Source organism: Ursus maritimus, unplaced genomic scaffold (assembly GCF_017311325.1).
Source record: "Ursus maritimus isolate PB19 unplaced genomic scaffold, ASM1731132v1 scaffold_5, whole genome shotgun sequence".
NCBI classification, from domain to species: domain Eukaryota; kingdom Metazoa; phylum Chordata; class Mammalia; order Carnivora; family Ursidae; genus Ursus; species Ursus maritimus.
The window spans coordinates 73785815-73810167 of record NW_024426663.1 but is presented as its reverse complement, the minus strand read 5'-3'; the positions used below and the strand labels follow the sequence as shown (position 1 = coordinate 73810167).

At 48.9% G+C, this 24353-nt stretch overlaps 1 pseudogene; it reads right to left on the bottom strand.

The window, feature by feature from the left end:
• Nucleotides 1-15556: 15556 nt before the first annotated feature.
• On the bottom strand, nt 15557-19317 carry LOC121100796 (annotated as a pseudogene).
• Nucleotides 19318-24353: the final 5036 nt, after the last annotated feature.

Below are 24353 nucleotides of genomic sequence, written 5' to 3'. Positions count from 1 at the left end.
TACAACCTCTCTTTTCTAATTAAGCTTGGGTGCGTTCGAGTGCCCAAACCTCACCTAAAGGTTATTTTATGATTCCCATGGAACTCTAATGAACGGAGGTGTGATTGCAGTCGTCGGGGCTTTGAGGACGGTGGCAGAAATGACTAATTTCTCACCTTCATCAACAAATGGCTGAGGCGGTGCTATAAGACTGAGTGAAGTCACAGGTGCAAAAAAAATCGGGGCTGTTGGCTCACAGCCATGAACCCCTTCATGCTCTCCACAAACCAGAAGGTTCTTCAGCCCACACTCCTTCTCTGAGATGAGACATGGAGATCATATCAGACTTAGCTCCTGTGATGCTCTGTCCTTGGGAGGCTTTGGGGGAACAGAGAAGGGTTTTGGGGACCCTTGGGACACAACAAAATATGAACTACGTGGTACTAAACACTTTCTACCTGCTAAGTATTTGGCATCAGCTCTCTCACTGAATTAGTGCACCAACCTTATGAAGTGAGGACTGTTTCAAACCCAGTTTGCGGATGAGGAGATTAAAACCTTAGTAGATGAAGTCTCTTGTCCGAGAGTTGTGGCCCCAGAGCATAAGCCTAACCATTAGGAATATTCTCTCTCCCACTCTGATGACATTAGCTTACACACAGCTGTTGGAATGGGTTGAGTGTGTGGTCCAAAAGGAAACCTGGTTCTGCCCTATTTTTCAGGCCCCTGACCCCTTGGCCTGGGAGGCCGTGGGAGCCCTGAAGAGGGCGGTCACCCAGCTCTAAGAGGAAGGAAGCACCTCATCATTTCCCCACATGAAGCCTCCCACTTCCTCACCTCCAAATGGATTTGGAAGAACTTCTAGGGTTCGGCCAGGGATGAAGGGTCTGAGGGATACAAAGGGGTCTTCAGGGCTACGTTGTCTCAGGTCTGGTCAGGGGGTCCAAATATATCTTTAAAAGCCAAATCTGAGTGATAGGCTGGAAACTTCAAAGTTTATATCAAGAAAAGGAGTTTGTAAACTACAACTAGGACTAGATACACAGGATGATTTTCCCAGGTGGTGTTTCCCTCAGAGGAAATTGTAATTTGTAATTGTAATTACAATTGTAATACAAAGCATGGGATTCACTCAAAGATACCTCCCTCCACAACTTGCCTCAAGTGTAGGGCTCAAATTAACACAGGTAGCCTTGAAATTTCCTCTCCAAATGGTGGTACGTATTTTGGAAGTGAGAATATCTTTGGAGATAGATCATTTTTGACACTGATACAATCTCTCCATTTTATAGCTGAGGAAAATGAGACCAGGCTTTCTCAAGGTCATTCCTTGGCTGACAAGGCTGAGACTTGAACCCATGTCTCTTAGCCAAACAAATCCAAATCCCCAGACTTGATTATGGCCAGTGGCTCACTCATGCCTTTGAGGGCTTGAGGCTTTTGTATAGGTCAGGAGCATCTGGAGAAATCCCTCCTCATGATCCCTCTTCTCAGAAGAAAATGTGATATTCAGGCTGTTATAATGTAGTCTTAAAGAATAATGTTTAGGAACTCATGGGTGGACTTTTAAACATCCAATTCCCTGCTTCCATGAGAACAAAATAGAAACTTGTTGAAAACCTATCCAAAATATTTGATATCACACGCATGCCTTTGTCACTAGAGTTTAATAAGCAAAACAAACATTTTCACGTGACTCAAGATCCTGCAATATCTCAAGGTCATTGTCCTAGAGATCTCTGTGTGAAGCTTCTAAGAAATCACCTGGTCTGACATTTTTTTTTTTAAAGATTTTATTTATTTATTTGACAGAGATAGAGACAGCCAGCGAGAGAGGGAACACAAGCAGGGGGAGTGGGAGAGGAAGAAGCAGGCTCATAGTGGAAGAGCCTGATGTGGGGCTCGATCCCAGAACGCTGGGATCACACCCTGAGCCGAAGGCAGACGCTTAACTGCTGTGCCACCCAGGCGCCCCTGGTCTGACATTTTTTAACTGACTTTTTTTGGCCTTTTGACCTTTTGTGTTTATAAGAGTAGATGGTTAAATGTCTAATTAATTGAGAAGTTATGGTTGGTTGAATTCTGGTTAGTTGAGGTCTCTGCTCTACCAAATAGACTGTAAAGAATATTTAATGGGCATAGAAACACCCTGATATTTGTAATACTACTGTGCATTCTTCCTCACATAGAGCGTGTTCACTGTAAATCCTATGGGAAAAAAGTAAAACACCTGAGTGACACCCAGTTTAGAATGTCCCTGTCTTGTAAAGTCTCTCATCTTGTGTCACTGTCTACAAGGCTCAAGGAATCAGAAAGAACAGGGTTTTGACCTCTCCTCAGGCCACATTTGCTCTGTGCCCCTGCTGCTGGCCCCACCCAGAGGGAGACATGAGGGCTGCCTTCTTCCCTGCTGTGACTTCCGTGTTTCGAGTCTTCAAATGGGCAGCCCTTCCGGCAGGAGAGATCAGGTGCCCATCTTCCTCCCGCTGAGACAGTCAGGTTACTCCGTAATCTGTATAAATGGCAGTGCCTTCGCCTGCTTTGGATCATCTTCTCTGGGTCCTAAGAGCTTTTGTCCTCCTTCTTTTAATGAAATAGAATAGCAACAATTAAATGTATTCTTAATGTAATCACCATTTCCCTTCTGGGCCTTGGGAAAGCAAGTCTCCTTAAGTCGTCTGGGGTGTGTGTGTGTGTGTGTGTGTGTGTGTGTGTGTGTGTGTGTTTTCCACAGGCTTATTTTCAGGGAAGGGATAGAGCCTTCTTGAAGCTAGACAAAGTAAAGAGAGCTAGTGTTTAGGTCTATGGGCAACAATGAGGAAGTCTAGAAACCTAGGACAGAGACCAAGGTAGAGGTACCTGGGTCATCTGGAAATGGAGCAGAAGGATTCAAGGGGGCTCCAGCAGAGTCGTCACCCAAGTACTACATCATCAAGACAAAATGCCTACATTCAAGTGTCCCTTGGTATCAAGGGATACCAAGTGTCCCTCTAGCTCACTCCTGGCCATCAATGGCTTCTTGTGCTTGTCCATTGCCACAGCTCACCCTTACCTTTGGCTGCTTCGGTTCTAAATTTACTTCATGACTCTTCAGAAGTAATTTCTCCCACCAGTGGGAAATTCTCTTATTCATGGCTCCTGTTCAAGAGAGAGAGAAAGAAGGAGACAGACAGAGAAAGACAGAGGGAATGTAATAGATTCAGTTCTTTCTCTTCCTTTTATTGAGTTATTTTCTTGGACATCCTATGGCTCATAGGTCATTGAAAAGGTATCAAATGGTTTCTTTTTGTGGGTTAGGCCTCCAACCCCTGACCCAATAAGCTGTGTAGGAGGGATATGGATGGGGGAGAATGGTTCAAAGGTAGGCCCACCTAAGCTGCAAGGGCTTTACATGGCTTGGTTTCCCTTTGAATAGAGTACCCACCAGCATTTGAGTGGCTTTTTAGAGGATCCAGAATCTATCCATAAACTATTGCTTCCACGAAAGACCTGGTTCCATAGGAGACCTGAAAAAGCTGGGAGAAAGTGAGAAATGTGTCTTTGGCTCTTACAATGCAATACACATTTTTCAATATGAGAACAAAGCCCATGGGTGACCTGGCTGTTTTGGAGTGGAATAGGAGAGACACACCCACAGCCTCTGTGCCTGCCCCGTGCCCAAACTTCCAGTCCTACTCTGGAATCAAAACCGTATCTTCATCACCAGCACACGTGTGCACACGCCAGGAGGCAGGGACAGGAACACAGGGGCTTGGGGAACGTGTGAAACTGCCCTGCGGTCTTGATTGGGAAGTCTCCCGTTGCCCCGTCTTGTTGGCCTGAACCAAGCAGCCAGCAGTAGCTCCTGCCCTTTCAGACAGAAATGCCTACAGAGCTGCTATTGTTTCCCTTAGGTGACAAATGCCATGAGCCTGGGCCAGCCAAGCCATCCTGGAGTCCAGCTGCTTCCGCGCTACCACATGAGAAGGGTGCTTTGTTTTAATTGTCACATTTGTTGTTTGGAAGGATGCTCTTCAACCACGGAATTTTCTGGGTGACCTTTTCTGTAAGAATTGCATGCAAATGTCCCAGTGGAAGGTCGTGATTGGTCTGGAAAGGTTATCTCCATTTGTCTAGACGGCCGTCTTCACAAAAGAAGAAAGTTCAGGTAAGGAGCCCGGGGCTGGGGTGTAGGCGGGGAGAAAGGTCATCTGGTCTACCCCACTCTGTCTGCTGAGCCCCACCTGCAGGAGGTTGCGTCCATTTGCTCCTGGCCTCCCATGGTTTGCCTCGGCCTAGAATAACCCCGCTGGCTGAGGCGCCATCTTGAAGCTTGCCCCAGATCGCCCGTTTCCTGGGAACAGGCTCCCTTTGAGCAGACGTAATGCATCCTCCAGTTGCCCTGAGATAAGCCATGTAGCGAACTCTCTCATCCGAACACCTGAGGCTCTCTCGATAGATTCTGGAAGGGTTTGTTGAGGGGACAACTTACTAATGGTTTGCTCTTCAAACAACACGATTTGAACAATTGCCCTTTCTGAACCAGATCCAAACCAAACCAAAACCCAGAATCTCTCTGGAAACTCGGCTGAGGTGAATGTGCTCCTTATTACCACAGAGCAATCTGATAACCCCCTCTCCCCAACCTCAGGCTGGCAATGGGAGAGGGATGGATTTTCAATGAGACACACGCAGATTGAAGCTGCCAGGGAGAAAGGCCTCTGTCGTGATTTATGTGTGTGGAGGGGTGGGAGGTAGATTTCTGGCCCCTCTGCCTGGTCACTCTCGCTGAAATCAGACTGTTTATTTTCCTTCTGGGTAGATGCCTTGAGGCAGCATTATTAACCTTGGAGGTCACCCAGGGCAGGGGTGGGAGAGAGGGGAGGCAGGGAGCATGAAGCCTTGGACGGCGCAGTGCGTGAGGGAGAGTAGAGAAGGTTCCAGAGGCGTGAGGGGATTGCCATGACAGAGGAGTGCGAGGTTCTAATGAATCATGTCAGCTGTTGACTGGGGATTCACAACAGCTGCACGCACAAGCTGGGGCACAGTCCTTGGGGGAGCAGGTGGTGGTGACGTGAGGGCCGGCCTGCCCCGACCTGCCTCCGTTAGCTGTAATTATGCTTGTGACTTCTGCTCGGGGGACAGCAAGGAGCCATCCAGGCCTGTCGGGACTACCAGAGCCCCGCATTTTGAGCCCGTGGTCAGTCAGCTGTAAAAATGGGCCACAGTTGGCAACAACAGAAGGAGTCGGAGGCCTGAAGCAATTTTTCTTTGAAATCAGCTTCTAAATTGCAGGGAGTCCGAGTAAATTGACACATTTACTAGCTTGAGCTCCTTTCCCTGTTCCCGCTTCATTGCCTTGGCCCGGCCTCTCCTCGATGGAGCTGTCCTGGGCCTGGGGGGCGGGGGTCGCTCTGCTCTGTTTGGGGGGAAAGGGGGGTGATTTCTCTGGGCGCACATTTTCATTGCTGACACTAACGAGTGCGGAGTGCATTTCAATTTACCAACTGAAAACCCTTTTTTCACAAAAGAGACCCGTAATCTGCCAGGGTGGGGGGCGGGGGCCCCCATAAAATAAAAAGCAAAGAAGTAGCAAGTGCACATTGCACGATAGATACAGGTTGCCGCACAGGGTAGGCTCCCTGGCCCATCTGGCCTCCCGAGTAGAGAAAGCCACTTCCTTAGGTGGGAGAATTCTCTGATAATGTAGCCAGCGTGAATCCCGGCATGTTTCCCGCCCTCACGGGAGCTGAAATCACATGACAGAGCAGGGCCTCGGGAGTCTCCCGATTGATAGGCTGCTTAGCAGCTGCAACATCTTCCTCGCTCCGCCTGGATCTGCTGCCCGGCCCCGGGCAGCCTTGACGTTGTCGGGGAGGAAGGTGGCATTGACCGTGGTCGGTCTCTGGGCGTTTGAGCGATGGAGCTGCGGGCGCAGGCGGGAATGCAGATCCCTGTGCGGCTGCTGGCTGGCTGGGCACAGGATTTCATCCTAAGTCTCAGGCTCCTGGTCCCTCAGTGGGGAGCGCAGCAACTACGTGAGGCAGCGACGAGGTCCCAGCACCAGCATACCGTACCTGCCCTGAGTGAGCATCTGCTAGTTTTCATGCTCACAGGAGATCGTCAGGCTCACATTTTTCATTCCCAACGCTGGGGGAGCTCAGGCAGGGGGGGATCAAGTCCTAGCATCATCCTCAATGTGAGCCCCGACTTTCTGCCTCCTATTCCGTACACACAGTCCTCTAGCGAGCTGGGTCGGGGCCTTTTGAACTCTGACCTCTGCTCCTTTGCTGTTGCCCTCCTCCTCCCTCCCCGATCTGTCTGTCCTCACGCGCTGGTGGAAGTCTCACTCCTCTGGGGAGTCTCCCCCAAATCCCCCAGAAGGATTCCTAGAGCACTCATTAGCACCGCTTGTCTCTTACCCAGTGTAACACTGTGATATTAATTAGCTGCCGGTGAATCCACGTCGCCGCTGAAGCCAGAGGGCACGAGCGGCTTTCTCTGTGTCTTTACATTTTCCTTACTCCCCAGCCCAGGGGCTTGGCGCCAAATAGGTGCTCAGCCAATGCCGGCGAATTCACCGGCCGCCGTAAAAATACAGAGTGGGCTAAAAACTGGCCAGAGGACCAGAGCTTGTCGGGATTGTCTGTGGAATTGACCAAGCACCTTCTAGGCCCAGGGATGGGGCAGTGAACAAAACACACAGGACAAGAATGCACGCCCTGCGCTGGGCTCAGTGGTTCTTCTGCAGGTGGGCGCGAGGGACGTGGAGGTGGAAGGTCCCCACGCTCTTGACAAGTATCAGGGTGGTTTGTACTCTAGCTAAACTGGGGCTGCAGTCCCCTGAATTCCCTATCCCAAATGGTTCCAGGTGAGCACTCGGCCTGAGACCAAAATTGGGAAGCGGGAGGTAGAGCAAGGGCTGGAGTTCTCAAGGTTGAAATGTGTTGCGGGGAGACTGGCTACTGTATCAGCTTGTCCACACCCAGGGGGCACGGGGCAGCCCCTAGCTTTGGGGGTCTGCTACCTCCCCCCAGACCCCCTGCAGCTTCTCCCAGCCCAGCTGTGCAGCACGGGGGGCCAGCCGCTCCTGCATGCCACCCGGAGCATCAAGGTGACAGGAGACAGAAACAGGTTCCGCTCCCCGTGCAGGTTCTGGCTGTCATGTGAGTCTCAGCTCCCCTTTGCAGGTTCCAGTTTGTTCTTGCTGTCACCCACATCCCACTTTCTTCTCGCCTGATGGCCTGGCTGACCTCTAGTCATGCACAGACTGCCTGGCTAGCCCCCTCCAGCTCAATCTAGCCCCTCCAGGCTGTACAGCTCCTTCCTTGGGAAATCACCCACAGTGGTTCTGCTTCCCTGAGTCAATGCCGCCTGATCCCCGGCGGATAGCAGATCCCGTGTGTGGCCCCTCCTACGGCAGGTAGGGTGGTGGCCACGCCTTGTCGTCTAAGAGGGTTCACGTGCTCTGAGTCGGCATGGACCCTGAAAATCCCCATCGTAGGGGCGAGGGACTGGGGCGCCCACTGCTCCCTGTCTCTCCTCGGCTGTTCAGGTCCGGGCTGGGGTCGCTGCAGAAGTGGTGGGACTTCCTTGTGCACATGACCACGACTGGAGGAACAGTCGGATCATCAAGGAACGCGTGTGAGAAAGATGCACAAGGTGCCTCGGGTGGCCATGACTGGCCTGGCTTCAGTGAGAGATCCCCGGGAATCCCATTTCCCAGATTCAGGGTATGCATTTGCCTTCCAAGCAGCAGCGGCAGCTGGACCTGGTCCTCCAGTGAGGATACGCAGGCACTAGCTGGGGCCGCAAGCATTTTCATAGGAGTCGGCCCTTGGGACACAGCGCTGGAGGCACGTTCCCGCGGGGCCAAACACGGCCCTCCCGAGCAGCAAGCCTGGGTGGATCCCAGGCAGGTCGAGATGAGGAAAAACATCCAAAATGGATGTAAAATACGCAACAATGTAAATATTCACGTGAGGAAAACATAGGGACAGGGAAAAAGGAAAGAAATGGAAACAGTAAACCTCCCGAGAGGCTGGGATATGGAGTGATAAAATGGAATCTCCAAGTCTGTCACCAGAGTGCCATAACTTTGTCATCCTTCCCACGCAGTGCTGTGCTATTTTGGGTTCTGGTTTGTTGTTTCTCTTTTCTTTTCCCCCTCTCTCACCTCTGTGTGCCCAAGATGTCTGACAGACAAACGCGTAAAAAAAATGCTTTATTTTCCCCTGCATGGATGGAGAATTTATTACCAGAAACGCATCTCCGAGCTGTCTCCTCCGTGTCATCATGCTCTGCCCTGCAAAAGATCTCATCTGAGAGCAGAAACCTAATTAATTTGCCCACGATGGTCTTGTGCCCAGGAACTGAAACCCTGTTGCTCTTCACTCCGAGGATTCTTTCCCTTAGCCATGGATCCAAGCCGAACGGAAAACACCTGCCAGCCTCCCTTCTTGCAAAGACAATGTGCGTCCCCTCCCCCTGACACACACGGTGTCCACGCTTTCTCTGTCCTGCTTTGTCCAATTTCCTTTGTAAATGGGAAAAAAAGGCAAAACAAAACAACAGAAAGAAACTTGGAACTCTTTTGAGGACAAGGAAGGCGAAGCCAGAGGAAGTGGAAACATTTGATGTTATCTGATTACCATCTGCTCACCTAAGTGAGACACTGAATCACATGAACAATCGAGAGCCTGGATAAACCACCAGGAGGCAGGTGGTCGTCCTTGACCATGCCACACCTTCCCTCTCGGCCTTTCTAGCCCAGCCTCCTCTGCTTTGGGAGGGCTGCAACCCTCCACCTGGCACCTCTTCCCGCCCTGGATGATGCTGGAGCTGTAGGCTGCGCCCCCCGGGCTCTGGGTGGTCTCCCCTCTTCACCTACATTGTCCGGCCGAGCGAGCGAGGGGCCAGCCGTCCTTGGTGGGCATCACTCTGCCTGGAGCCCTGAGGCTGGGGCACCCCTGTACAGATCACACTAGAGGCTAGGTTGTCCTGAGAATGGTATTTTCAGCAGTGGGACTGGCCATGAAACTTAAGGAAAGAAGCCTGCCATCCATCTCCGGCAGGGAGGGCACAGGACAGGCCAATAGACTGGTCACCAGCCAGCCCGAGTGGCCATCTGCTACGATCAAATCATTTCTCCTTGGAACATGGTGACACTTCACCGTAAAAAGGGAACTGAGCCAGTTGGGGACATCCACTTGGGCCCATTCCAGCTCTGGTAATAAAAAGTTCCGTTTCCCTGGGAAGGTTTTGCAGTGACAGCAAAAGGGCTACTGCCAGGCGCCCCCAAACCCTCTCATTTCTCCTCGCGTCCCCAGGCAGATGCTCTTATATCCTGCCATTTATATGCTTCTCTGTGAGGGAGTCAGACCTAAATGAGCCCCACAGTCTGCTTGGAAGATTTATTTCGCAATAGAAAATGCATGACCTCCTCTCCCCAAACTACCTTCAATCCTACCTCACAGGAGTCCCCTTTAACTCTTGACCTGGACGTTTACCATTCCTGGGCAAGCTCTGTGTTTTCTCTCTTCCTTCTAAGACCACATCATGTCTACGTGGAGATCATCTTCTCCAATGTTTCAGTTTCCCAAATGCATCCATTCTTAAGGTTGAGCACAAATGCTACCTCCTCCACGAAGCCTTGGCTGAGACCCAGTGCTCCTGCTGCCCACCCAGAGGGGATCTTCTTTTCTAGATTTCCCTAGAATTCCCCTATTGGGGGTACCCTATTTTAGGGGTCCCATTCGTATCAGCACCATTAAATGGTTGTCTAGCTACATAGTACTGTGGTTAAGTATGTGGCTACTGGAGGCAGATTTTCTGGGTGCAAACCTGGGCTTAGGTATTTACTGTGTGACGTTGGGCAAATTGTTTAAACTGTCTGTGCATTAGTTTCTCTATTTGTGAGATGGGGATAATAACTACCACTTATGACTGCTGTGCAAATTAAATGAGCAAATCTATGTCGAGTATGTGGAACTGGGACTAGCAATGCTCAAGAAAGGTGGTTGTGTTTATTACTACTACTACTATTATTATTATTATTATGGCAGGGGTCCATCTTATCTATCTACCACATAGTGTTTTGCATATTGATGCATGTTTACTTATAAATAAATAGATGGCCAATGGATCCGTAAGACTACCATTCTTTTCAAATTGATCCCATTTTCCTCCATTCATTTTGAGTTACAGGGGACTTGATCAAACTGATTTAGACTTTACATGATATTGTTAACACACTTCATAAATATAATACATCAGATGATCATTCTTTCTACTTCAGCACGTCCTCTCATGCCGTCACTGCCCAGAGGCAATATCGAGATGCTCTTGGTGGCATTGTGTGGAGGTGGCAAAAAGCCAGTCCTGGCCCTCTCCGCATCCATAGCTCAAATCAAGCCTTTTAGCAGTAGATGAATAATAAACAAATCAGGGTTCCTGGGTGGCTCAGTCTGTTAAGCATCTGACTCTTGATTTCTTCTAAGGTCATGATCTCAGGGTCCTGCGATGGAGAGAGCCCTGCATGGGGCTCCTTGCTCAGCAGGGAGTCTGCTTGAGATTATCTCTCCCTCTCTCTCTGCTCCTCTCCCAGCTCATGCATGTGCTCTCTCTAAATAAATAAATAAAATCTTAAAAATAAACAAATCACTGGTGGCCTAGGCCTCTCTTGAAGTGCCTGGCATCTTGCGATATGGTTTGGCCCACCATGCAGAGACCGGCCCAGTAAGGCCAGAGGTGGGTTCTAGAAGTAGAAGTTAGTGATTCAGATACACCCCAGTTCTAGGAGGGGCCTTGGGGAAGCCATGGGATTTTTGTCATAGACCTGGTGTGAACTCTCAAATTTGGGAGGTGTCTCTACACAAGTATTGGTATCCATAGTCCTGGCCTGAGGATCATTTGTAAAAGGCCCTAGTGGACTTGGCTAAAACTGGGTTCTGCTGGCTCTTGTCCTACCTCTCTTTGGAATTCTAGAGCACGTGAGAGAAATATGGGGCTGGGAAAGAATGGGGAGAAAGGAGTCGGGGGCATAGAGAGAGGGAGAGAGAGAATATGAATGAATGACCAGGGAGAAGAAGGAGAGATTTCAATGTTGCAGTCTTTTTCCACTGTTGCTACCATGAATGAAACAACAATGCAACTTGCCTAAAATATTGATCCCCTGAGGGAACGTGAGGACCGCATGCACCCAGGGAAGACAAGGCATGTCGTCCTGGCCCCAGGAGGCCAGTCTGCAGGGACAGAGAAGATGCACCAGCCCCGTGGACATGGACCATGGAAGTATCATGGCCGCCAAGCGATATGGAAGCATTCAGAGTTCTTCTTGTCTTTTTGATGAAAAATTTGCAATTTTTACACTGTAGCAGAGCAAATGGAACTGTGACTTACGATTCGCAATTTATGTCGTTTGACACTTCTATCTTGTTTCTCACTGGCTCGGAGCTTTATTGCGCTCAGCTTTCATGGAGAGAAGCTGCAGAGGCAAGGGGAGGCACTGTGCCCACTCCATCCTTGAAGTCATGTTTATGGCAGATGTTTCTTTATTTATTTAAATACATTCACTGGACCAAAAAAGTCTTCGCGGAGCAGAGTGGGAGTCCCGAGCTGCTTACAGAACTAGGCGGAAAAGACCAGGTGGGCTCAGGGATCTGATGGGAACAGGAAGAAGAGGATGTCTTGAATAAATTATCAGAGTCCAAATCCGGCCCAGCGATAGCTCAGATGTGATTGTGATGCAGTGTAAATTTCTGCATTTTGTGATGTATTCGACCTCCGTTAACAAGCACCAGAAAATACGATTCGAACCCCATGCGGGGATGACTGTTTCCAGGAGGGGGATCCAAATAGAGCCCAGAGCATCGGCGAGCCACCCTGGGGGCTTCATTTAGTCCCTTTCAAGCTGGTAAATACAGCAGATTTCTGTTGAAAGCAAATATGATTACAATGGTTTAAATAATTTAAAGGCCAAATAAAATCTTTGCAGAGTTGGTTGAGGTGTTAAGCACAAATGTCTCATGAGCAATTAATTTCAGTCCAGATCAAAGTGGTTGCAGGGAAGCCTCCTCACCTGCCCTGCGGGGGGGTGTGTGTGGGGGGGTGCACACGTGCACCTTCCCAGGGTTTCTGGAGATGATGAGGCCACTGCCACATGACTTCCCTTCCTGCACAGGACGGTGGAAAGGTAATTGTGTCAGGAGCTGAGCTGTGTGGCAGCCTGAATGTTCCATGCAGAACGAACCTCCCTGGCCAGGCCCTTTGCTCCCGGCGAGAAAGTCAAGGTTGGCTTGGACTCACTTTGTACTGGGAGCTGCCCTCCCACAAGCTGTAGGCCCTAGATTGTGTGTGTGTGTGTGGGGGGGAGCGTTTGCCAAATCCCACACCGTGGCCTGAGGTCATCCCAAATAATATTCCCTCTGAAAGCCCCAAAGCTTTTCATCAGACAGGCAGGGGCCCCTTCCTTCCCTGAGTACTATCACCGGGAACCCTCTCTGTGCTTCGCTTAGGCACACAGCACAGCCCAGAGGAGACCCCCGTACCCCCATGACCACCTCGCCCCTCACCCAGCTGCAACTAACTAATAATCCTCAGGTGGGGTCAGACAGCCATTTAAAGAGTAGCCAACCTGTTTCCTACTCATTGGATGACAGACTCAGTGAGTGCAACATGGAGGGGCATCTGATCCTATCTCCCCGCATTTTAAAGGAATTTGCCCTTGGACCTAGGAACCCCACTTCCAGGCACCCATGATACACAGAGTTACCTTTGAGTATATTCAGTGTATGCAGAAGGCTGTTCTCTGTGATATTACACTAGCCAAAGGTGAGCATCAACCCAAGTATATACTAATAGGGCACAGGTTAAAGAAATAATGGCACATCTGTGCAACAGAATACCATGCCACTATTAAAAAATAAGGTAAATTTGCATGAATTGGTGTGGAAAGATCCCGAGGCTATATTGGCAGATATATATATTGGCAGAACGGTGTATGTTGTATACTGCTTTCTGTAGCCGTGTTTCTCAAAGCTTTCTTCATTATCACCCCCCTAAGAAACCTTTAGAGACGTTTTTTTCCTGATTGCCACCCCCATGAAATTTTAATAGCATGTATATCTGTATCTATGCCACCTGTCTATTGTATATTTGTGATGTATCCATAAAAGGGGGAAGAATTTTTCGCTTCCTAAAATCCATTTTCACCCCCTTGGGGGTGGTATCACCCCCATTGAGAATGCCTGTTCAGTAAGAAAGTGAGAAAGTAAGTATATTATGTAACACCTTGGAAGGCTACATAAGAAACTAATAAAAAGCGTTGCCTGCAAGGAAGGGAAGGAATGGGGAGATGTGGGCAAAGGTGTGATCAAGATTCCCCCGTGTCGGGGCACCTGGCTGGTTATGTCGGTAGAGCATGTGACTCTTGGGCTTGCGGTCCTGAGTTCAAGCCCCAGCTTGGGTGGAGACGACTTAAAGAAAATAAAATTAACTTAAAAAGATTTCCCCCTGTTTTCACTTTTCTATTATTTTTGTTTCTGGACTATGCAAATATATTGCCTATTGAAAACAATGCAATCAAAAGACCTACAAGTTTATTTTTTCCTAAAGCAAAACAAACGGGAAAACCGAGGACGTCTGAGGAACGGCCAAACAAAACAAACAAGCAAGCAAAACCTGCACGCTGTTGACACTCTTCCCTAAACCGAGTGGGGGCCCTGCTCTGGCTGGAGGCCACCCTTCCTGCCACACCGCATGACCCCACGGGCCCTCTGGTCCTCAACAAGAGTCTTTTGTCCTCCCCGGTATATTTCTCGGCAAAAGGAAACCAAGAGTATACTCTGCACCCTTATAAGGGCTGTTTGGGCTCGGGCTCGCTTTGAGGATTGCAGCTTCTACTTGAAAACCATCGGGCTGTTTCCAAGCCCGGGGAAGTGCGCGCGCCAGAGGATGCGAAACGCAGGAGGAAATCACCCGTGCCCTCTCTTCCTCCCACGGCACATGCAGGCCCTCTCAGGGACGGAACAGGATGGGGCCACGGAGCCCTGGTGGGGAGAGGTGCAGGGGCAGAGACCCTGGGCCCAGTAGGTTCTCTCGGTCAACTAGAGCCAGAGCGTGTTTCCTCCTCCCGCAGGGAGCCCTCCCGAGGAAGAAAGGCCATGCTTAAGGTTGATGAGTAGACCAGAAATTCCATTGTGGGATTAACAAAACAAAACAAAACAAAGCAAAACATCGGGCTCCCACTTCGATGTATCAGCAACTTTAATGTGATTGTGTAATGAGGCAAGATGATAAATAAGATATGCATGATTGCGCCCTCTCCTTCGCTTAAATATCCCACACGGCAGTGCCTATTTGGCATGAATGGTCTGTCTTTGAATGAGTTTTGTTTTTTAAATGCTCCAGAAAGTGACCTGGGGAGGACGGAGTTAGTACATTGGGGTCAAGTCCTGGTTGTGCCCCAAAGCCTCAACATCCCCGTCTGTCGAATGGGTATAATAATAGCTACCATGTGGACAAGCCGATGCTGTTGTAAAGGGTGAATGATTTGATATAAGAAACGTTCCCCCAAGAGTAGGATACTTTCACTGTCAACATTGTTACTTCTAGAAGAGGGAGGGAGGAAGGGAGGGAGTCTTGCTTTTCAGACCTCAGGAGAGGACACTCAACCAACTTGAACTGAATTGAAATATCTCTGTGTCCTTTGAGGGAGACTCTTAAAACACATATTCCCCCTTCTTTACCGTGGATTCACTTTTCACCTTCTTCAGAATGTGGAAGCCACTTGTGCGGGTGTGGTTTGGCTCTCCAGGGTGTGTGTATAAAATGGCAGCCTTGAGGCTGGATTTTATGCCCTCTTGCCACTATTTCCCTTTGGGGCCTCAGGTTTGTCACTGAACTTAGTTTTCTCTCCCCTTTCCATCTCTAGGTGTTTCTCTTTGAAAGTCACGCTGCGAAACGCAGTGTGTATCGGAAGCCGAGCTGCATTTCCTTCTTCTGGGCCTCGTGAAGTCTGGGCTCTGGACCGTAAATGCCTGGTCCTCAGCGACACTTCCGTCACAGTGAGTTCCCACGGCCCCCATCCTACTAACCTGGCTTCTTATCTGGGTTCTAGTAGAATCTGAACTTGACATTTTTAAAACAATGTATTTATTATTTAAGATCTTTATTAACATGGGCTTGCTGCTTGTTGAACCTTTTGAAAAATCAAATCGTAAACGTCTATTACAAATTAAAAATGAGGTTCTTAGAAATCTCAGTTTGACTAGATACAAAACATTTAAAAACCTCTAAAGATGGGGAGCCTGGGTGGCACAGCAGTTAAGCGTCTGCCTTCGGCTCAGGGCGTGATCCCGGCGTTCTGGGATCGAGCCCCACATCAGGCTCCTCTGCTGGGAGCCTGCTTCTTCCTCTCCCACTCCCCCTGCTTGTGTTCCCTCTCTCGCTGGCTGTCTCTATCTCTGTCGAATAAATAAATAAAATCTTTAAAAAAACAAACAAACAAAAACAAAAAACAAAAAAACACCTCTAAAGATGTATTGAGAAAAACCAGGCTTTAAAAAAAACGAAGCAAAACAAAAAAACAACCAAAACCCCCCCCATGTGTGTCATTCCCATTTAGCAACGTCTTTAGGTGAAAATAATACAGACCCATCCTGCAGAGGTAATGCAGGTCGTGCTGGTTATCTGGTCAGTGGGCAAAAAGCCAGCGCTGAAGGTCTTCAGCTCCACTCTTTTGTTCATTTCTTGTTGCTGGAATTTTATATTCGTTTTTGGTGGATGCCTAAACCAGGTGGCGGGAGAGATGGTAAGCTGGCGTGTCCTCAGCCCGGCCCTGCTCAGCCTGGGAGCCAAGTGTCAGCCCGTGGTTGGCTGCTTTTGTCCCTGTGCCATCTAGCGATTTCACGTTTTCTGGGCATCTGTGTGGGTAACGGAAGTTGTGTGGGTACCGACCTTGAGGTGGCTGCTGACCTTGGGTCTCATCTCCTTGCCTTCTTCACTGCCGTCCTCTCTATGCTGTCTTTGGCGAGCCGAAACCCCTGTGGAATGGTGGTCTGGAACCCCGAGGCATGTTCTGTCTTGGGGGTCTACCTTGCTCTCCTGCACCCTGCTTGTCAGCTCCCCGCCACCCTTCTCCCCGCACGGGAGGGTTGGAAGGCTGTGGTCCACGCTCACAGACTCCCGCAGGCAGGAAGCTGGGGGCCTGCAGGGATTGATGGGGGGGCTGGGCGCTGTTGGCACTGAGCTTGGGGAGCTCTGCCGATCGATCCCCCATTCTTTAACCCCACTCTCACTGTTCTGGTAGTTCTGCTGGTGATGGCGGGGAGGCCCCGGGCGAGGGGGACAGTCCGTGATGCCTACAGCATGCTGTGTTACTGTCTTGCACCGGAGCTCCCCCGGGGCCCGCAGTCCTGGCCGTCCCGGCAGCCTTCTCTCCTTCACCAACGTCCAGTTCAGTGTCTCCACCTCCTACACTGAGAAGGTACTTCCTGGGGTTCTTCCTTATGGCTGTCTGGTGTACAAACACCTCTTCCTTGGTGTCCTTCTTGGTTTTTGCAACCATATTCGTTTCTTACAAGAAACCATTTGACTGTTCCCCAAGCCTTCGCTGCATTGACCTTGACCCAGCAGGCAGGTGCCTTGGACAAGTGAGTCCTCAGCTGCTGCTGCCCGGCGCTTTGCGTTGCCTTGTGGAGGGAGGGCAGGCAGCTGCGGGGTCTGGCCCGGTGGCTCGTCCTCACAGGGACGGTGATGGGGGCGGGTGGCCACAGCTGCAGCCCCTCCTGGGTGTGATGGTAATGAGGCTGGTGGCAGTGGCAGTGGGGCGGTGCGGGGCTCTCTGAGTGTTCTTATTTTAAATTAAAGGGAAAAAATATGCTTATTGTAGAAAACAGTTATAAAATAAACATAAAATGTATGCAAAAGAAAATAGGCATTGCTTGTAATCCCATTACTTAGAAATATGGAATATTAACATCTAGGAGTATAGACATCTATGTATTTATTTGTATATATGCATATGTGTGTGTCAACGTACACCCATATATACATATAGAAAGAAAGAGGAATAAATACAGATGAATGCATATGTATGTGTGTACATATATATTTATATGTGTGTGTATTTTGGTTTATGTAGTTGGGTTTGTTTTTACTTTTTTTTTTTTTTGAAAAGGTGGTTTTATTGAAGCATGGGGTCAGCACCCATGGGCCTAAAGAGCTGCTCTGTGTTTACTTTTATACACAAATGATGTACACACTATGAATACTGGTATGTGATCTGCTTTATGCATTTTAAAGATGTTGATAATAGGGCGCCTGGGTGGCTCGGTTCGTTAAGTGTCTGCCTTCAGCTTGGGTCATGATCCCGGGGTCCTGGGATCAAGCCCCATGTCTGGCTCCCTGCTCAGCAGGGAGTCGGCTTCTCCTTCTACCTCTGCCCCTTCCCCTGCTTGTGCCTCTCTCTCTCAATCTCTCTCAAATAAATAAAATCTTAAAAATAAATAAAAATTTTGATAATATATTGCAAATAGCCCTCCAAATTAATAAACATATTTCTTTTTTAAAAAATATTTATTTATTTTGTTAGAGTGAGAGCAAGAGGGGGGAGGGGCAGAGGGAAAGGGAGAGAGAGAATCCCAACCAGACTCCCTGCTGAGTGAAGAGCCAGATGCAGGCTCCATCCCATGACCCTGAGATTAACACCTCAGCTGAAGTCAAGTGTCGGACGCTTAACCAACTGAGCCACCCAGGCACCAGCTTTTAACTTTCTGCTTTTCTAATGAAGTCGTACATTTTCCTATGTTTTTCTTCTTTTGCACCATGCTTAACACTGTCCTTTGCCCACTTTTTCAAAGACGGTATTTGTTATTTTCCTATTGATTTATAAGATCCATTTATATATATGTAATTTTTTAAAAGTAGGAGCATGGAGCCCAACATGGGACTTGAATTCACAACCCTGAGATAAGTCAGACCTGCGCAGAGAGCAAGAGTCGGACACTTCCCTGAGGGAGACAGGTGTCCCCATAAGATCCCTTTGTTCTTAACAGATATTACTTGCCCAACCTAGTACTTAGCATTGGCTGCCCTTGCTGACATCTCTGTGTTCTTCACGGTCTAAGTACCACTAACAAACTCATTTTGCTCAACTCCATTCAAAAAGATAATGAACTGAGGGGCACCTGGGTGGCACAGCGGTTAAGCGCCTGCCTTTGGCTCAGGGCGTGATCCCGGCGTTCTGGGATCGAGCCCCACATCAGGCTCCTCCGCTATGAGCCTGCTTCTTCCTCTCCCACTCCCCCTGCTTGTGTTCCCTCTCTCGCTGGCTGTCTCTATCTCTGTCAAATAAATAAATAAAATCTTAAAAAAAAAAAAAAAGATAATGAACTGAAAAGCCAGTTATTTCCCCACCATGTTATCCAAAGTATTATCCGTGTTGTTTATTGGGTTCTGCTTCTCCACTGCCACTCAATCAGAAATTTCATTTTCCCCAGCCAGCTAAAGCAAGGTCATTCCTGCCTGTAAAGTTCCAGGGAGGTCGTTCCCATTTCTCAAGTTCTAGCTTAGACATCTCTTCCTCCAGGAAGTTTCTCTGATTTCTCCATCTTTCATTGCCCTCCTTTTACCCTTTCTTTGAACTCTGGAAGAACTTAATGTCTCTCCCACACATTTCATAGTTTAGCTAAATATTCTTTTATATCATTAGTATATATGTGTGTCTATATATGCATGTCTACATGTCTACATACGCATATTTCATTGATTGGTGAAGGATTTCTAATAGTCCTTCTAAATGTTCTTTACAGCCTGGGCAGAAATGACTAGTCATTAATGATTGGCTAATTCACTGATTAAGAAAGACCCTGAGCAATATTCCTGTGCTCGAAAGCAACACTGGAATACATAAGACTATTGATGGTCCCCAACAATGAGGGATTTTCCCCCTGTGTTTTCTTGTGAACCATATATGGTATCCTAGTAAACCTCAGAGCAATATACTCAAAGAAGAGGTTGAATAAGCTCTCCTAATTGCCATCTGGTTGAGCTCCGTGTTGTGTGTGCTTCCCAGGGAAGCGCGTGAACCTGGGTAGCTCTCCGTGTTTGTAATACTTGGGAGGAGGAGCTGTAGAAAGCTTGCCACTTCACCGGTTAGGAGTGTTCGTGGGGCTTAGAGGGGAATTAATAACCCACTAGCAAAACAACCCTTTCTCTTGCTGGTATTGACCCACTCTGGAATGCGAAAGTATAGCAGCTTATTATAATTACGCCTTTGAATCTTGGCTGTTTCCGAGAAGGGATGAGGGGAGGAAGGTCCCATCCTACCACCGAATCAAAGAGGAACATCTGCAGCATTTGGAGGACTGACTTTAGGAGGAGACCCCGGAGATCCCGATCTGAAGCCTGATTCTGCAGATGGGGGGCTCCGAGCAATCTTAACTTTCTCGTTCGTCAGCTTGAGTGCCTACAGTGGGGAAAAGAGTCGATGTGTCTGGTAATTTCCAGAGCTGTGACAGGAGGTATTCTCCCGTAAGAGTAACGAAGCTTCATAATGGTGTCAGTAACTTATTATTTCAGTAGAGTAATTCTGTGGTGAAACTGTTGGGATTATTTGTTTTCAGAGAAGCTCCAAATGCCTGAAGGCTATGATTCTTCCCATGTGGCTGCATGAGGCAAATGTGGGTGCCATCCCACCAGCTCTCGTTTCAGATTCCACAGCGAACAAGCATGGGTCCCTTGTTCCAGACTAGAATCGGTGCTCATGGAGGGGCCAGAATTATTGTTCGGATGGGTAGATTCCACATTCCAGAGAGAGGAAATCCCCTCTTCTTCCTAGAGCCAGCTGCTCTGGATGGCAGCCTGGGCCCCGTGAAGCTCCCGGGCATTGCTCAACGGCCTTGGCCTTGGCCGGAGCCCAGGGGCTGCTGGGGTTGATGGTGTGGATGCCCTGCAGAAGTGCTTTCTTACAGGGGAGACAGAGCAGGGTAGGCCCTGGCTGCATTGGCCCCACTGAAAACTACCGTCTAAAATTTGACCCAAAGGTTATAAGTGGAACATTTCACATACAAATGCAGATTTCCTGCTTCTCTGGAAAGATCAGCCTATCCGACAGCAGCGGCATTGAACTCAGTGTCTGATGACCACACGCTTGTGGGTAGAGTTTGCTCTCCCTTTTGCCTCTGCCCCCACTTAGCCTCTCCAGCACTTGGCATGCCCAGCAGACTACAGACCTGATAAAAGTGGGTTCCCAAGGTCAGGAGGGCTACTGCTGTCCCGCCCCCCAGGCCCCTCTTCAGACAGAGCTGGGAGCAGAGCGCACTGTGTAAAAGAGATGGGGGATTGGTGCGGAAAGTTGTTTCCTGCACTTGCCCCTTCCTCTAGAGAAGCGGGTCGCAGTGAGGATGCTCTGAATTGCCAAGAAGTGAGGATGGAGAGGACTCGGGATTTTCTCTGTTTCATGTGAGTCCTTCGGGAATGGCGTGGACCTGAAGCTTTTCTTCCTAGCCAAGCTCTTCCCAAGGGGAGAAGCAGCACAGCCAGGATGCTAGGGGGTAGGGTGGGGGGGGGGACCCTGGGATCTCACTGGAGCATAGCTTCCAGCACTCCCCGCCTCTATGGGGAGCCCCACTGGTTTTCCAGAACCTCAGTACTCCATCTGCAGAGACAGGAGGAGAGGCAATCCCGGGGCACTTTTGTGCCTCTGTGGCCTGCAACCCCACCCCCCTCCACCCCGTAACCTCCCCACCACCACCCCCTTCTGAGATTCTGAGACTCTTGTTGTTGTCTGTCTGTTGTCTGGTTTGGGTTTTGGTTTTGCACTGGAGATATTTAGCATCTAAACACATCCTGATGCTGTTTTCAGGCAGCCCTTAAGCCTTCTGGATTCTGCTGTTTCCTTGTTTCTTCTGGCTCCCGCGCCCCTTCTGCTAGGTCTTGTTTACCTCCAGGGGGTATTCTTTCTTTTAAGTCAGGATTATGTAACACACTCAGCTCGGTGCGAAGTGTGGCATTCTTTTCCTGGGGCTAGTCAGCTGCAAATCGCACAGAGGTTCTGGTCTTTTGCACATTGTGCTCTGCCTCGAGAAAGCCCCTGTCGGCATCCAGTTGGTATCTACTCCTGCGGGTAAGTGAGTATCGTATCCACCCTTTGAGACACCTGCTTGATGATGGAGAAGGGCCAGGAAGGATGAGGCTGAGGTGGGCAACTGTAAAGAGGGAGAAAGTGCTTCCAGCTTCTAAGCAGCAAAGTACCAATTCGAGAGCCACACCTCGGACTCTGTATGCCACGGAAGCTCCAGGCAGGGGACACAGCCCATGGAGGTCTGAGGAGCAAAGGGCCCCCACTTTCAGAGAGGCAGAACCCAGATTTCTCTTCCTGGAGCAACAGTTCTTAACTGGTTTTGGATCATGGATCTCTCAAGAAACAAGAAAGCTCCGGGCCCCATAGAATCCCAATAGAGACAGATAGGGAGGGAATCAATAGGGATTCTTAGTGCCGTGTGCTGTGTAGACGAGACACGGACACGTTCGAGAAGTTCACAGACTCACTGACACCCAGCCAAAGGCCTGCTGGGAGTCTGGAGCCCAAGAAAAATTTCTGATTGGAACTTTCATTGGAAGACAGCCCAAAGCCCTGATGAGCAAGCAACTCTCCACCCACCCGCCAAGCGGAACCCAGGGGCTGTTTGGGGGATCATGTGGAGAGAACTCCCTTCCTCCCAGCAATATTCAATATTCTAGAATAACAGTATTCGAATACTGGAAAGGCAAAGCCAAGTGTGTCGTTTGCCAGGCACATGGCACCTTCTCTGCTGGCCCTAGACCCTTGTCCTGGAGACAGGAGGCAAAGGCTGAGCCCCAGGGCTGTGGCTTTGTGCAGAGACGATTCAGCAAGGCTGGGAGGACATGATTAGATCCCCCAGGATTTATTAATTAGAAAGTCATTCTGGCAGCACTGACTCTGACTGTGGCCTGTGATAACAGGGGTCCCTTGTGCCCTCGAAGTGGGTGTCTTTGAGCTGATTTATTGCGCAGACTGTGGGGAGTCACTGGCTCCCCTCTGCTAGCAGGGAACAGGAGGCTTCCTGGCGTAAGGTTGGATACATTGCTTTCGCCGTGGCAGGACGCGTTCGTGGACCCAGACCAAATCCCTCGGCAGTGTTACTGGTGGTGGCCTTGGCTCTGAGCTGTCTATCAAGCACCTGGCCAGAGGCGTGGGGCCTGGCCAGCCAGAGCGGGCACTGTGCAAGCAGCAAGAGGGGGGTCCGCAGGCCTAGCCCTGGCCTTTGGGGTTATATTCCCTAACTTACAGACAAGGGACCCAAGATTCAGAGAAGGTGGGGGAATTGATGTTTATGAGGCAAAGGTGTGACTTCTGGGGAGTCCTGGTTTGGGGTCCAAAGGACCCAGATTCAAATCAGAGCCCTGCCACGGGCTTACAGGTTTGCCTCTTTTCATTTTTTAGGACATTCCGAGCCCAAGTTTCCTTATGAAATGTTTAAAATGGGAATAATACAATATGTGGGACTGATATAAAAATTAAATGAGAACACAAGGGAGTTGTTGAATCCTAGTGGAAATCCTGGCTCTCATCTATGGAAACCCTGTGTGCCATGTTGTGTTTTTCCTTTGCTTGTGTACCACTCACGCAGTGACACCTCTTCATAGCCATATTCCATTAACGATGACCCAAAGTGAGGTTGATGGGATATTGACAGGACATTTCCCAGTGTCCTCACACTGAGAAGACCTGCCCTCATTTCTTTTATTCCTATGTTACTTTATTTTTTTTTAAAGATTTTATTTATTTATTCGACAGAGATAGAGACAGCCAGCGAGAGAGGGAACACAAGCAGGGGGAGTGGGAGAGGAAGAAACAGGCTCATAGCGGAGGAGCCTGATGTGGGGCTCGATCCCGTAACGCCGGGATCACGCCCTGAGCCGAAGGCAGACGCTTTAACCGCTGTGCCACCCAGGCGCCCCTATTCCTATGTTACTTTAAATAACATGAACCCAAAGGGTGCTTTCCATTCTCATTCCTTGGGCAAAGCAGTTGGGGCCCATTCCCGGGATCTCCTGGGTTACTCTCAGGTACCAGTTGGTGGATCATTTAATACCAAGGCAGACAGAGCAGAGCTGAGGGTTTCACATTTCCAAAATCAGCATTATTTCTTTGAACTCAGAACCCTCCATGAGAGCCTCTTCCAACCCTGTTCTATGGGTTTCCTGCTATCTATTTTACCTCTCACACACCCACTGGAACTGGCTGAATCCAGCTCCACATCTCGGCTACTTGACTGTACACACATGCTTGTGTCCGACAGGATCCATAGTGCCCAGTGAGGACGCTGTTTCCTCCTGCCGTCCATGGCCTTCCTCACTGGCACAGCACCTTCCCAGAAAGAATTCCTGACACCAAGATATCTCTCCTCCTACAGCTGGAAGGAACCTCTCTCCCTCAGAAACCCCCTAGCACTTGTCTGTGTCTGTCATAGACCACTCATCCCTTTCTACTTTGAAGACCATTCACTCACTCTGATCCACCCGGCTTACCACCTCTTCTCATAGATATCCTTGAAGACAAATTCCCTTGATTCATTCTTGTCACCCCACGATACCAAACACGGTGCCTTTCACATATTTTCAAATGAGTTAGTGAATTAAATAGACAGATTAAAACCTTTAAGTATGGAATAAAATGGTAGAACTAGCTTGAATTATTGAAAAGTTAGAATATATTTGGAGTAATGTAGTCCTATTATTTTCAAGTATATATCTTCAACTAGGCTAATCCAGTCTTTCTTCATCTGTATCTTTAGGGAACCTATTTCAATGAATAATTAAATTGTTATTAATATTCTATCAATTATTTACATGTACTTGGTGCTTCTGAAATAGTTCTCAGGTCTTTGGAAAGAGATTCTTCTCCATATTTTACCATTTCTCCCCTGAAATCTAGTTTTATTAAATTATTGTTCATAACTCATGCATAGATATATTTCAGCCCAATTCCTGTCTGAAGGACCAAAATACATTCTGGGAGAATCACCTGTCCTGGGACATGCTTCATGAAAACAATATATTTTGTCATCTAATAATTTTAGGAACTATTTTATTCTGTTCCTTACTCTTGAAGATTCCCAGCTTCTAGTTCTCCACAGAAATGCTATATTATCAGTAGGCTTCTGCTTTACTTCAGTAGCCATTTCTTGGAGCCTCTAACGGGTGTCCAGAACCCAGGTGAGGTGCTGGGAGTACATGGAGACTAGGAGACTGTCCCTGACCCTGTCCTCAAGACATTACCTGAAAACAAATCATAACAAGGCAGGATGATGAGGGCAGTGGCAATATGGCGGCAGCTCACAGAAATAATCCCCTCTATCATTGGCATC